This window comes from Vombatus ursinus, unplaced genomic scaffold, assembly GCF_900497805.2.
Source record: "Vombatus ursinus unplaced genomic scaffold, bare-nosed wombat genome assembly UNPS02010548.1, whole genome shotgun sequence".
NCBI lineage: Eukaryota > Metazoa > Chordata > Mammalia > Diprotodontia > Vombatidae > Vombatus > Vombatus ursinus.
The window spans coordinates 387,584-404,062 of record NW_020950326.1 but is presented as its reverse complement, the minus strand read 5'-3'; positions in this window follow the sequence as shown (position 1 = coordinate 404,062).

Below are 16,479 nucleotides of genomic sequence, written 5' to 3'. Positions count from 1 at the left end.
TCTCTCTCTCTCTCTCTCTCTCTCTCTCTCTCTCTCTCTCTCACACACACACACACACACACACACACACACACAAAACACAACACATAGGACCCCCTCAAAACAATAAAATAAGATTTCTTTTTGGTCTGCATGGGCCTATCATTTCATTAGCACAGAGAAATCCTGGTAAATTCCCAGTTTCTGCTTTTACTCGCCTCTTGCTGTTGTTCAGTCATTCAGTCTTGTTCGACTTTTCATGACCCCATTATGTGGTTTTCTTGGCAAAGACGCTGGAGTGGTTTGTCATTTCCTTATCCAGAGGATTAAGGCAAGCAGAGGTCAAGTGACTGGCCAGAGTTGCACAGTTAGTGAGTGTCTGAGGCCCAATTTGAACTCAAGCCCTCCTGACTCCAAGCCCAGTACTCTATCCACTGAGCAACCTAACTGCCTCTATTTCCTAGTTTCCTTCAAAGCTCAGCTTAACTATTGCCATCTATGAGACGTGTTTTCTGATCACCCCAAACTATAATGTATTCCCCATTCACCTATCAAAAAATTACCTTAGAATTTTTTGCAGTGTCATGATTAATTTGCATATATTTGCATATATAAATATTTTGCCAACATGCTTATATATGTAGGTGTTGTCTCAGTATGAGGCAAGCTCCTTGGAGACTAGAACTACTTCTATATTGTCTGTTTCCTCATCATTTAGCACAGTACTTGGTACATAGTAGATGCTTAAGAAACACTGAATAATTGGTTGGTTGATTGGTGAAGAAATTCTAATGGAGTGCATATAGCTAACTCTTCTGCAACTTATAGCGGAGAGTCCCTGAGACACAGAGAAGGTAAAGTTCTTATCCAGAGTCACACAGCTAGTACACAGTCATTTTAAATAGCTAATGTTATGTTATGCCTTTCCCGTCTTCAGTGGTATTAGGTAGTGGCCACTCACTCCCATCTGCATAGTTTCCTTTCATACCCCCATACCTATTGAAGGCAAATAGAAAAGACCCTGCCTATCTGTGATCTAGTATCTGTCCTGCCATTAACTCTTTGTATGTCCTTGGATAAATCACTTAAACTCTTTAGGCCTTGGCTTCATCATGTGAGGAAAAAATAATTTCTTAAGGCTTTTCAGCTCTCATTTTGTGAGGTAGTTAGTATATCTTTCTCTTGGTTTATCTATAATATCTAACAAACCATAGTAATCTATGAATGCTATTAGGTATAACTAATTCAAGTTATGTTATTTCATTATAATGTTATATATAATTATTATTAAATAAATTGTATTATTTCATATGATACATGCATATACGTACATATGAACGTATATATAGGTACCCACGTGTGTGCATATGCATGGCAAGCCCCTTGCCAATATAGTGTTTATAGTGAAGTTGTTTTGTCTAGTGTTGAATAAGAGTTGCACTGAGTCATCCACACTCCCTGACACAGTCATTTTTTTGAGAGAGAGCTTGCTAGGGCAACAGACAGAGTCAGCAGTGCCCAAAAACAGTATTTCCTTTGTGAGATGTCAACTGCCCAGTGACAACCTCAAACACTTACCCTGCTTTCCTTCATTACTGGAGGGCACATATAATTATTTTAAAATAAAAATTAAAAAATAATAAAAATTAAAATAAAATAAATATCAAAATTCCAAACAAGGAGGTCTAGGGTATATTCACGAGTGCCATTATACCTTAAAATATAATTTATTCTATTATTATTTTGGAAAAAAAATTACACTTCATTGATTGATACAGAAACCTAGAAGAGCTCTCGGGAACAGAAGGAAAAAAAAAAAAACAAGGCTTTCTGCATTGCAGTGGCAATGTCTCTGGGCTCTCTCTTTCTCTGTCTTTTACTCTGCTTCTGGCAAATCAATTTTTAAAATTTCATTTGAGGTGTTTCCAAAATGAAATGCCTCAAAACAGGTGCCGTGACTTGGATTTCCATGAACCGTTGGGGTCTAATTACACATAGTTGAAACCCATTTCCAACTCCCATGTAGGACATTATTATAGTCAATGCTACTCATGTACCTTGGCACTCCATGGAAAGATAAAATTTCCACACCGTGTTAGGGCACAAACTGTACTTTCAGTTACAGTGAACTTCTACTAAGACCCCAAATCCCTTTCTAGAAAGGGATGAAGTCTTCCTAAAGAAACATTCATGTATATAAACCATTCAAAAATATCAGTACCGTCTTTGAAATGACTCAATAAACTCCAGTGGCTCACTATGGCTTCTGGGATCAAATACAAAATTCTCTGTTTGGCACACAAGCCCTTCATAATCTAGCCCTCTCCTATGCTTCTACTCTTCTTACACCTTACTCCCTGACACATACTTTTTATTCCAGTGACACTGGCCTTTTGGCTATTCCACAAACAAGAAGCTCCATCTCTTAGGTCTGGGAATTTTTGATGTATGTCCTTCATGTCTGGACAATGGTCTTCCTCTTCAAATCTGCCTGTTGACCATCCTGGCTTCCTTTTAGTTCCAACTAAAATACTTTCTTTTACTGAAGTCTTCTCCAAACACTCTTAATTCTAATGCCTTCCATTTTTTAAATCATTTCCTATTTATCCTGTATATAGCTTGCTATGTATATATTTGTTTATATGCTGTCTTCTCATTGCATTGTAAGCTCCTTGAAGTCAGGACTGTCTTTTGCCTCTTTTTGAATCCTTAGTACTTAGCACAATGCCTGGCACATAGCAAGGGCTTAATAAATATTTATTTGTTGGTTGATTGGCACTATTTAATGGAACATGAGAATACTCCCTGTATCAATGTAGGTCTGCACCTCCCCTGAAATTAAGAATCTTAGAGAGTTGCCAATAGCACTAAGAATTTAAGTGACTTACCCAGGGTCATATAACCAGTAAGTATCACAGGTGAGACTTAAACCCATGTATTCATGGCTTTGAGGCTGGCTCTTTATCCACTGTTTGCAACATTGCCTGTTATATTTATAATAGAGTCATCAAATCACAGCAAGTCTTCACTCTGAAACATTTTTTGTCTTTTTATATTGATTGTTATTTGATAAAACTGAAAGAAAGGATGCTTCCTTTCATTCTAATTATACCATGTTTTAATTTTCACTCTCAGTGCATAGGAGATTAGAAAGCAAAATGATTACTTGCTGCAGTAAAAGTCTAATCAATGCAATCTAATTAATTTAACATGTTGTTTTATATTATGAATGAAAGGTACAAGGGAGAAGAAAGTATTCTTTTTTGGGGGGGAGGAGTGTCACAAAAAGACAAAATGTGGCTTATTAAATTGTATGCAAATTATTACTTTTTTTCTTATGTAAATATCCATGTTCATCCATCTCTTCATGGCTAGCATTATTATAATAATCAGGATAAAGTACTTTTACATTTCTCAAAAATAAAAATATATTTGATGTCACTTGAGGCATTACCAATGCATGTATCCTATTACCAGGTCTTTATCACTGACCTGTTACGGAAAAAAACATTATGTGCTCTTAGAGGTATTGATCCACTGAGAAGACAGGATGGTACAGTGCAATGAATGCTAAAATAACAGTCAGAAGATCTGGCTTAGACATTAATTAAGCAATGTGACTTTTAGCAACTCACTTCCTGTCTTTCTCAGTTTCTTCATCAGTGAAATGGGGATTATAATATCTGTTCTAACACTACTTTTTAAATAAAAATAAAGCATTGGGCAGTTTTCATATGCACTTTATTATTTATTATTTAATCTTGGCAACAACATTGCAAGATTGTGCAGGATCAGATATTATTATATAATTTGTTTATCATATACATACATGCTCACACATAAAATACATTCATATGTATAGGCAGTACTATGCAGTAAAAAGATGGCTGGATTATCATAATCAATGGTCTTGGGCTCAAATCCTGCCTCAAACACAGACACCTGTGTAACTTTGGGCAAGATTCTTAACATCTTTGGACCTTGTCTCCAGATCAACTAACTCCTATCAATGACTCCTTGGTCACTGAGAAACCTTTCGCTTATACATTTATGATCCTCTGTGTGTATACACACACACACACACACACACACACACACACATATATATATATAACATTTATTATAATAATGTTATTATTAATAACATAATATATTATAATAATATATATATACAGACAGAAACAAACGGAGGAAGGGAAAGACAGCGAGACAGAGACAGACAGAGGAAGGGAGAGAGACACAGAGAGAGGAAGGGAAAGAGAGAAAGAGAGAGAGACAGAGAGAGGCTAATAATAGGGGCAGATTGATTTGAAAATATTTCTCAATTGAAAGAATAAAAATGATATAGACACAGATGCATGTATAGTACATAGTATATCAGGGTATCCCAAAAGTCTTAGTGCAATTTTAAGCTTTGATATCTTATAACTGTACTAAAATATTTGGGGCACCTTATATTACACATATATAAGCCATATGCCTAGATCTTCACTGGTCAAGGTAATTTCCTCATAGGGAGTTCCCTATACTAATGAATAACAACATGTACATATACGTACATGATTATAGGTTACATACATATATATGCACATATATATGACATGTTTATGTACTATATACGTGTGTATTTACAGTAGTCTTAGAGCAGATATTGCTGTATATACATAGGTTACACACACACACACATATATATATATACATATATATATTAGCTAGCTAGATGATAGATATAAATGGACGTGGAGGTAAGAAGGTAGACAACATTGCATAGTAGATGTAGAACTGGCCTTGGAGTCACAGTCAGAAAGAATGGAATTCAGATTCTGCTTCTGACATATACTGGCTTTGTGACCCTCGGAATGTCACTTACCCTCAATATTCAACTGAAATGTCTGTCTCCAAAGTTATCTCTTAATCATCAGATCTAGCGGCCTTTTCTCAATCCTCATCCTTCTTGACCTCTCTGCAACGTTTGACACTGTCAACCACTCTTTTTTTTGTTCATCTCTTCTATCTGGGTTTTGGGGACACTGCTCTGTTCTGGTTCTCCTCCTGCCTGTCTGAAGATTCCTTCTCCTTCTCTTTTTTCTTTTAGCTCATCAACCAGTCATATCTATTAACTGTAGGTCTCCTCCAAGCTCCAAAGGCCCTCCTTTCCTCTGATGAGTTTATTTCACATGGTGATCTTGTTCTCATGGATTCAACTATCCTCTCTATATTGAGGATTCTCAAATCTATTGTCTAGCTATAACTTCTCTCCTGACCTCCAGTCTTATATCACCTAGTTCCTATTGACCATCTTGAATTGGGTACCTCAGACATGTTAAGCTAAACATGTCCAAAACTGAACTTATTATCTTTTCCCACAAACCCACCACTCTTCCAAACTTCCATTTTACTGTTGAGGGCATCACCATATTTCCAGGCACCCAGGCTCGAAAACTAAGGGTCATCCTCAACCCCTCACTCTCTCTCACCTCAATATTCAATAAGTCACTAAATGCTGTGGTTTCTACTTTTAACCTCTATTGTATTACCCCTTCTCTTCTCTTCTTGTAGCATTTTAATGGAGGCCCTCATCACCTCATGCCTGGACTATTGTAATAACCTGCCGGTTTGTGCACCTGAGTTAAGTTTCTTCCCAGTCTAATATATTCTCCATTCCAATATCAAATTTATCTTCTGAAACATATCACCCCTGCTCCTATTCAATCAACTCCAGTGGCTCCCTATCACTTCCAGGATCAAATATAAAATCACCTTATTTACTTATAAATCACTCCAAAGCCCTTTCTTGCCTTTCTAGTCTTTTTATACCTTACTCACTTCCACATACTCTGAAAGCAAGTGAAACTAGCCTCCTTGCTGTCCCTCACACACGACACTCCATCTCCCTTCTCTGGGCATTTTCACCAGCTACCCTCTATGTCTGGAATTCTCTCCTTTTTCATGTCTACATGGGGGCAGCTAGGTAGTGCTATGGAGAGAGCACAAAGCCTGGAGTCAGGAAGTCTCCTCTTTGTGAGTTCAAATCCAGCCTCAGATATTTATTAGCTATGTGACCCTGGGCAACTCAACCCTATTAGCCTCAGTTTCTCATTTATAAAAATGTTGTGGAGAAGGAAATGGCAAATCACTCCAGTATGTTTGCCAAGAAAACCTTAAATGAGGTCACAAAGAACTGGTATGACTGAAAAAACAACTGAACAACATGTGTGTGTATTAGCTTCACTGGCTTCCTTTGAGTCTCAGCTAAAGTGTCATCTTTTGTTGTTGTTGAGTCATTTTTCAACTGTGTCTGACTCTTCATAACTCCATTTGGGGTTTTCGCAAAGATACTAGAGTGGTTTGCCATTCCCTTCTCCAGCTCGTTTTACAGATGAGGAACTGAGGCAAACAGAGTTAAGTGACTTGCTCAGGGTCACACAGATTGTAAGTGTCTGCGGCCAAATTTGAACTCACAAAGAAGAGGCTTCCTGACTCCAGGCCTGGCATTCTATCCACTATATCACCTAGCTGTCCTAAAAGTCCCATTTCCTATAAGAAGCTTTTCCCAGGCCTCCCTAATCATAATGCCTTTTTTCTATGATTTGCTCCAATTTACATATCTTGTTTTTATGTAATTATTTGTACATTGTCTCCTCCATTATGCTCTGAGCTCCTTGTGAGCCAGGACTGCTTTGTTTTGTTTTCTATTGCTTTCCTTTCTTTGTCTTCCCTGTGCTTAGCACAGTACCTAGTACACACTTGTTTAATAAATTCTAACCTACTCTAGAGTCCCTGGGGTGGGGAACTTGAAGGCCTCGAGGCCACATGTGGCCGTCTGGGTCCTCAAGTGTGGCCCTTTGACGGAATCCAAACTTCATAGAACAAATCCCCTTAATAAAAGGATTTGTTGTGTAAAACTTGGACTTAGTCAAAGGGCTGTACCCCAAAGACCAAGAAGGGCACATGTGGCCTTGAGGCTGCAGGTTCCCCACCCCTACAGTCTAGACAATTGTCTAAGATAATAATATGTGGTATTTTTTATATTCATATCTATGTATATATGTGTATATGCATATATATGCATATGTTTCCTGTATATTAAAATACAGAATGATTAATAGAGTTAGGCTTATGTATAGGCAACAAAACCAATGGTCTATATTTTAAAATCTGGGAAGTTTCAAGGTCCTTGTGGTTGAATTTGTAAGTCTGTCACTATATTAAGATGACCTAAGATAAGTAGGGTGTTGAGAGTAGAAGCAGGAATAGAGAGAAAGCTCAGTATGAGGACAGACCCCCAACCACAGTAGAATTACCTACATCAGCATTCTGACTAAGGCCTGTCCTAGCCAAGGATGGAGGCGGCCATCTAAGTTTGTGACTGTGGCTCAAGCAATCGATGTGCAAATAACCATCCTCTCTGAAACAGAGGCTCTCACTGGTGTAAGGTTTCCTTTATAGAACTAATGCTGTCTGAAACTCCAGTCTGAGACAGTTCTGTTCCCTCTCTTCCTCTTCTACCCTCTGCATAGAGATGTATGTAACACTCTGGCCTCACATCTCCAGTTACTTTCAGTACCTTTTGAAAGACAACACCCCTAAGACGTTGTCATCATTATACTTGTTTCTTCCTTAATTTGATCTCAAATTCAATTTTTTCCCCTTTTGATGACTTATCCCTTTCTATTCTTTCCCCTAGGTTCAATACTGCAAAGAAAGTATTCACATGTTGACATACTAAATAAATACACATAAACCTCTGTTTCTAAGAAGAGACCTGAGTATGAAATAGAATGTATGTGATAGGAATTGAATTGGATCAGATGGAGTTAGATTTTATTGGTCCAGACTGGAATTCATATTAGTGTAATCAATTGATTGCAGAGGACTAATGAATGAAACTTCTCTCCTTTCAGTAAGGAAGTGATGGACTAAAGATGCAGGCTACTACATATGCTGTCAGCCACGGTTGATGACTTCTTGTTTTTATTTAATTTTCTTTTTTTTAATTTAGTTTTTATTGATGTATTTTGATTTTTACACCATCATAGTTTCTCCACTATCTTTCCTCTTCCTCGTCCAAGGGAGCCATCTCATGTAACAAATAGTATTAAAGAAAAAAAAAGGAAAAATCAGCACAACTAATCAATACATTGAAAAAGTCCAAAACTGTGTAATATGAAAAATCTATGGATTTCCTACCTCCATGAAGGGGTGGTTTGGGAGTGTTCTCTCCCTTTCAGTCATAAATGATTTTTATAATTTTGCTCCACTCATTTTCTCACTTTTTTAAAAATATGGTTGTTCCTTCCATTTACATTGTGTATATAATGTTTTTGACTATGTTTATTTCATTCTACATCAATTCATGTAGAACTTTTCTATGCTTCTCTGTATTTATTGCATTAATGATTTCTCATGGTATAGTAATATTTCATTACATTCATTTCATTACATTCATGTACTACAATTTGCTTAGCCATTCCCTAAATGATGGGTATCTATTTTGTTTTTAATTGTTTGCTATTTTTCGCTGTTGAAATGAATATTTCTAAGCAATGGGCCAGGGTATGTGTTGGGGGTATGTTATTGGAGTAAAATAGTTGTCTAGGGTGAGGAAAAGAGGCTGAAATGCAAACAATCCATCATAACTACTAAGTATCTTGATATAAAGGGACTTTAAAAAAAGGTTAACACTTATTTTTTTTTCTGAAATGCAGTCTGGTATTAATCTTTCTATTTGGCCTAGACATATTACTATATGTATCAAGAATTGGCTTACTAATCATTTTCCCTACCGTGAGTCTTTCTCCCACTATAGTCCGTGCATGCCTATTCCAGATCAATCTTCATAGAATCTTTCTGATTTATTCAGTACACAGGCATACTACTTCTCATATCCTGAGATCCCACATTGCAAGTTTAAACCACTAGAGAGAGATTCTGAGATAAGAATTCAACAGCAAAACATAAGATGAAAGGTGAAAATAGAAACAACTCCTTAGATACAGCCAAGTCAGAGACAGTGGAACTTCATCAGAGTAATGTAAATGAAGCCAGTAAATATATCCCTCCTTCCTCTACCCCCAGCTCCATCAAATGTGGATCTACCACATACTAGGTATAATTCAATGCAACAAACATTCATTTAACAACTACTAAAGCATAGAACAATGTTGGGAAGGGTTGTGATGTGTACCAGGTACAACATGGAGAGTAATAGGAGCAAAATAGTATTTCAGACAAAATGCTTCAGGAAACTTTGAAGAGGGAGTAATTATTTAAATCAAGAACACATCACAGCCTAACTGTATAAGTTCAGTTGGAAATGTTGGGGATGTAGACTGAGAGTTATAAGAGTAGGTGACAAACTATAATATATCAGCTAAATTAGGTGGCACAGCATGGAGCAGAATACAAACAAACCCCCTAAAGCCACACTCTCACTGCCATGAGGGAGCATATGGTAAAACACTCACTGAACAATGGGGCATCCAATAGAGAGATGCTATTAGGGCTATGAGTGCCACCAAGTCCAGGGGAAGTAGGGTGGCCCACAGGGGAAAACTGTATTCCTTGTCATCACTGGTGAAAATGTATTGCTACCAACACTAAATTTAGCTATGAATATGTCAAGAAATGAGTAAGTACCCTGAGGATCTATTGAGAGTAGAGACAGGTGGTCATTTTGCACGTTAATCAACAGGCTCTGAAAAGATGTTTGTGGGAAATCACCATAAATTTTGCAAGGTAACATCTGCCTGTTATAAAGGATTGAGCACTCTCCTAAAGATCCCAAGAAAACCTTCCATCTTGGAAAACAGTGATTGCAATAAGATAAAAAAGATAAACAGGGAAATTCTGCCGATATACAGTTCAGCTTCCTAGGATGGGATCAATGAATAGCCCTACTCCTCTCCCTGCCTCTGCATAGCTAATCTGGCAAATGTATCTACCAGAACTGGCATTTGCTTGTGATTCCAAACTTTGCAATTGTAACATAATCAGAAAGTTTAGGCAGAAATACAAACATGCAATTACTAAACAACTGCTTATTGCAAATGCTGCACTCAGTATGCAAAATGCATACTCCCTATTCATTTGATAAAACCATTCTTTGCAGTCACACACACACACACACACACACCACATACACAGAGGAATTTCTGTACCAGAATGAATTTTCTCCCTCATCTGTCTTTATAGTGATATACAATGCTGTACTGAATAGCTCTATAGCTCACTCATAGATAGTAACACTTTTGAGCTGAATTGCATTTGTACCATCTTCCTTTATGATGACTCTCAAATCCATTTCTTTCTGTTCATTCCCACCACACTTAGGGTAGTACAAATATTTATCACCTCATATTTTCCATCCCCAGAATATACTCCCTCCTAACCTCTGCTGGTTAAGAATGCAGAGCTTCCTTCAAAGCTTATCTCAAGCACTGTTTTTTACCCAAAGACTTGCCCAATACTCCAGTGTTCTGGAACCTCCCCTGACTACTTTGCGTTTACTTTCTAAAATTTTGTGTATACTTGTATGGCTATATGCTGTCTACCTCAACAGAATATAAGCTCCTTGAAGACAGGAACTGTTATCTTTTGTTGTTGTTGTTGTTGTTTTATATACCTAGCACATTGTCTGGAATAATATAGTAGGTGCATAATAATTGCGTATAAGAGTAGCTTCGTGGTGGAGTGGGTAGAGTGATAGCCCTGTAGACAGGAAGACTCCTCTTCATGAATTCAAATCTGGCCACAGACACTTACTAGCTGTGTAACCCTGAACAAGTAACTTAATCCCGTTTGCTTCAGTTTCTTCATCTGTAAACTGAGTGGGAGAAGGAAATGGTAAACCATTCCAGTGTCTTTGCAAAGAAAACCTCAAATGGAGTTGGACAGGACTGAAAAGGACTCAACAACAACAATTGCTTTTTGCCTGTTTTATTGATTGAGAAGAATGACTATGTTAGTTCTAATTCTTATCATCTCATGCCTGTAACAATATCTGAAATCCTAATTAGTCTTCCCTATGCTTGTCATCTTTCTCTATCCAAATCTACTCTAGATTTTCTTCCTTGTCTGCAATAATTCTTAAAACTTCTGCCCACTGGTCTAAGTTGTTCCCTATGGAACTATAAATAATAATGCTAATTTATTGTCCATAGATCAGGCTTAAAATATTTTAAGATAATTATTAGGTTAGCAATAAGACTTCTCTAAGTTAAACATTTTCCATTTTCAAATAAGATCATATTTTTAAAGTGCTTAGCACAAAACCTGGCACATAGTAGGTTGTATATAAATGCTTACTTCCTTTTCTTCTCCTTCTACAAAATTTCCTCCTTTAACAATCTTAAAGCCTCTCACCATACTGGTCATACTCTTCTATACAAACTCCATATTTTCAATTCTCCTATAAACATATAATGCTAGGAGTAGAATATCATTTCCCAGATGCAATCAGACCAGAGTACAAGGAGATTACTGGTCTCCATTTTTGGCATCCTCCTGAATAATAAGAATTTAGGATTTTATCTTACAGGCAGTAGGGAATCACTGAATGTGAGCATGGAAGTGACATGATTTTTTTTATGCCATAGAATGTAACCTCCTTAAGAGCAGAGAACATGGTTTGGCTTTTCTTTGTATCCCATTATTTAATACAGTGTCTAGCACACAGTAAGACCTTAACAAATGCTTGTTGCTGACGATGCTGATGAGAGGAATGGCATAAACAGAGTGTAACTGGGTGGCAGAAAGGGATTTGACAAAGTCTCTCATGATGTTCTCTTATGGATAAGAAAGAGATTTGGATTGAATGATAGACAGTACTCTTAAGTGGAATCAAAGATTATTGATTAATGAAAAAAATGATATAATTTTTGAAGGAGATTTTTAAATTTTTATTTTTAATTTATAGAATAAAACAAGTATTCCATAACACAGTATAAGAAAAAAGATGATTGCCCATGAAACTGCAAATCTTTTATGTACAACTAGCTATCCCTAAAAATATATAATAAAATTATAATGTGAATTTCTTTTTTTTCTTTTTTTCCCTTACACCCTAGAGATGGCTACCATTAGACACAAATATGTGTGTATGTGTGGTGTGTGTGTGTGTGTGTGTGTGTGTGTGTGTATGTGTGTGTGTGTTTCTATTTATCCTTTCTTTCTCTGGATGCAGATAGCATATTTCTTCATATGTTCTTTGTAATTAATTTGAATTTTTACAATAGACAAAATAATTGATTTACTCAAAGTCATTCTTAAAACAATATTGCTGTTACTATATACAATATATACTATATACTGTTCATTTCACTCTCCATTATTTCATGCAAGTCTATCCATGTTTTTTTAAGATCCTCAAGCTCATCATTTCTTATAGCACAATAGCATTCCGTCACAATCATATATCACAACTCAATTGATGAACGTCCCCCAAATTTTCAGTTCTTTGCCACCACAAAGAGAGTTGAAAAGGAAATTGTGACTAACTCCTATCTAGCCAAGGTCCTGAGATACAGTCAATAAGGTGTGCCAGGGATGTGGAGGACCCAGGAGAGAAAATGGTGTTAGCCTGAAAGCTAAAAGCTTGATAGAAAACATTGGAACTCCCTTTAAACATCTGCAGGTTTATCTTGAAGAAGACAGTGACTAATGCTTCTTTATTTCCTCAAATCATTAAAGTTTTGTTTTAGGTACTTTTGTTTACCACAAAATCTTTTACAGTAAAATATTTGGTTTTGTTTTTCCTTAAATAAGAAGGAATGTGGATGGTAAATGGGACTAAATGCTACAATAAAGTACCAACATTAGACGTTTGGTTTCCTCCTAAGCAGAGATAGGTCATTTTGACACCCAGGGGTATTTAGCTGTGAGAACAGGCGATTGGGAGGAACATAGGAGACATAGACCTTGGGATACCATAAAATGAGGGAGAGGAAGAAAAAGAAGAGAAAGACCTCACCTGGCCTGCAACTACAAGATTGCCATGTAATAGCTTACCATTTTACTAATTACTCTTGATAACTAGGTGCTAATCTTAGTTGCTTATGTGCTTCAGGAAGAGAATAAGTCTTGTTATCACCTTCTAGATTTTAGCAACCTGAGGCACAGCCCTAGCAATAATATCCTAGCTATGATTCTATATCCAACGACATTAAAAAAACAACAGAAAATATTTTTGCAACAGAATATATAATTGCTACAAATCAGCCTAATATTAAATGAGCTGACCTTATAAGTTTATTTCTTTTCTTAATGTTTTTTCAATATGCTGGAAAATCTTTCAAGGCTTTCCTACAGAGTAATAATGAAATTATTAATGTCTATGAATTTTAAGATGCAAAAAAAATGGTAGATACAAATAGGAAGAACCGTAGACTAGCAATTATATGTAGGGGTAATTGTATTTTGAAGTAAAGATGGCAACATATGAGGTCATTCACAATCGATCATATCAATCATCTTAGCAAAGTGAGATAGAGAAAGAAACTAGGGAATTGGGGCAGGATGAAAATGTATGAATTACCATCTTGATTGACTGTCAAAGAGAAAATTAGTGATAAGCAAAAGGATTAGTAAGCACCAGCTAAAGCTAGGTTGAAGTTGGGCAATCCAATTATGTATTGGAGTAGTTATAAATCTTATTCCAGAAATGCTTGATGACCTGGAACTAGAAGAAAATAATATGAAAAGTGGGGATAATCCAATAGAACAGTAGATTTTTGCAAATTGGAGGAAAAGTAAAGACAGAGTTCTGAAGACGAAGATAGTAAAGTAGTTTGCCCTGCTGCAGCAGAAAAGATATTAAATGCAATGTTATTGTTGTTGCTGTTGTTCGGTTATTTAAGTTGTATCCAACTCTTTGTTGACCCCATTTTTTTAGGCAAAGATATTGAAGTGGCTTGCCATTTCTTTCTCCAGCTCATTTTACAGATGAGGAAACTGAGGCAAATTATATGACTTTCCTAGAGTCACACAACTAGTAAGTGTCTGAGGTTAGATTTGAACTCAGGAAGGTAAGTGTTCCTGCTTCCAGGCCTGGCATTCTATCCACTTCACCACCTAGTTGCCTAAAAATGCAATGCAGAGAGAGAAAATAATGGACAGGAGGAAGGATGAAGAATTGAGTGACAGAAGGCTCCCATGAAGGCAGATAATAACACATTTTGTTGGTGAGATAAGGGGGTAGGAAACACCATAACATTTCAGAATTCAAAAGGAACTCAGAAGTTCAACCAGTCCAAAACAGATATCCCTTGTATAAGATTCTAACACTTTGTCTTCTAGCCTTCATTTGAAGACTTCTGGCATTAGAAAACAATTTCTGGAAGTAACCTTTTCCACTTTTGGATAGTTCTAATAATTAAGAAATCTTTCCTTAAATTGAGTTTAAATCTGCCTCTCTACACTTTCCACCCAATTCCTCCTAGATCTGATTTTTGAAAAAAAAAAAAACCTATAACAAATGTAACTCCTTTTTCACATAACTTCCCTTCAAATACCAGGAATTACAGATTACCTGGGACAAGCACTATTTTCACTATGAATTCATTTGGGAACATTGATGATCATATCTTATTGTTTCTACTGACTCTTATTCCGATACAGAAAATAAGACTATAACAATATGATTCAAGATTAAGCTATTTTCCTAAACTTTAGTTAGTTTTCTCTTATTTGAGTGCTAAAATTCATGCTATTCCCATGTATGAGTACACTCTTTTGTGTTGCTTTTAGAATGGATATTATGGAAAGAAAAAAAAGCACAAAAGTTGTAGCTCTTCAAAAGTACACTTCAATGACTGTTAGAGATATTGCAGCAGCTGTTGGTGTGGGGAAGTCAGGCATTTCAAAGATGATTTTAAACCTGTAATGAAACAACATCAGTCACAAGGAAGCATGAAGAAAAGTACAGTCAAAACCAAAACAGAACCATCAAGTCCCAAGAAATGACAAATTATTGCTGCAAAACAGCCTAATTAATATCCTAGAAAACAAGCAAAGACTTTTAGAAGGACTTGGCAGCTGGAGGGGTTGTTATTGATTCTTTTATGGGCATTACAGTCATCCTAAGACTGGAAGAAGTTTTGTTGTTTCTTTTTAACTGCTAGATACTAATATAAAGAAAAAAATGCTTGTCATAAGCAAAACAATATAAAACTAAAAGTAATAAAGATTAGAAAAGGGTAATTCTTTCTAATTAATTCACTTTTAATTTAAAATCATGTTAAAACTATCATCACAATTCCAGGCGAGCTTGTCAATTTCATCAGACAGCCAGAATGAGAGGAGCCACCAATGCCAATGATGAATTGGTTGACATATTTGAGAAGGATATCATTTGGAAGCTGAAGTCCCCTAGGCAAATGGTAATTGGTTATGCAAAGTGGTAGACCAAAGCATCAATGATTTGAAGAGGATGATAAAATTATAGGACATGGACTTAAATTTTTTAATGATAAATAAAATGTCTTATAAATATTAGCAAAGACAAAGAAACCTCCAACACTTGCCTCCAACATACACACACACACACATACACACACACACACACACACACACACACACATACATAGGTGATTCAGGATTCATGAGGTTTGAGGAGCAAGATGATTTTCATTTAGGGAAAATAATGAAGAGAAGAGTTAGGATTTTTTTTTAAAAAAAGCAATAAAGGTAAATTTGCCACAATATAGTTGCAATTAGAGCACACTGAAAGTAAGCAGTGGGTAGTATTTAATGTGACCAACAGTTTTGAGATTGGATAGCTGAAAACACAATGAATATGAGGGTTCTGGTGGAAGTCAGAGATTTCTGATCACAGTCTGAATGTAGTTAATAAGGACAAAAGACACATAGGAACAGGATGCAGAAGGGAGACACTCATTTAAAGCAAGGGGGGGAGAACTTTAGGGTAATGATATCGTTAATAGTGGATAAACATGAAAAAAGAAGAAAATGGTGTGTCTTATTAAGGGGAGAAGTGGAATAAATATTGTTTAGATTTTTCAGTCATGTCTGACTCTTCATGACCCCATTTGGAGTTTTCTCAGCAAAGATACTGCAATAGTGTGCCATTTCCTTCTCCAGTTCATTTTACAGATAAGGAACTGAGGCAAACATTGGTTAAGTGACTTGCCCAGGGTCACACAGCTACACTGGCAATTAGGACAAATCATAATGTTCCAGACACAATATGGTTCACGTGATGTGAATTCTTTAAGTCTGATGCCAATGAAAATGTTCAGAAAAGTCTTTTATTTTGTCTTTGTGTGAGTGGGAACTTCACTGAATCCACGTTTTTAAAAGTTTCACCATGTCAATATGCAGGAGCAATATAGTGTACCTAAATGAACTCTCAATAGTATATCTTACAATCATAGAATTTCTTTCACTAAAGGAGACCTTAGAAAATATCTTGCTTAACATTATCATTTAACACTTGAAGAAACTGGGTACAGACAAGTCAATCAATTTATCTAAGGATATAAA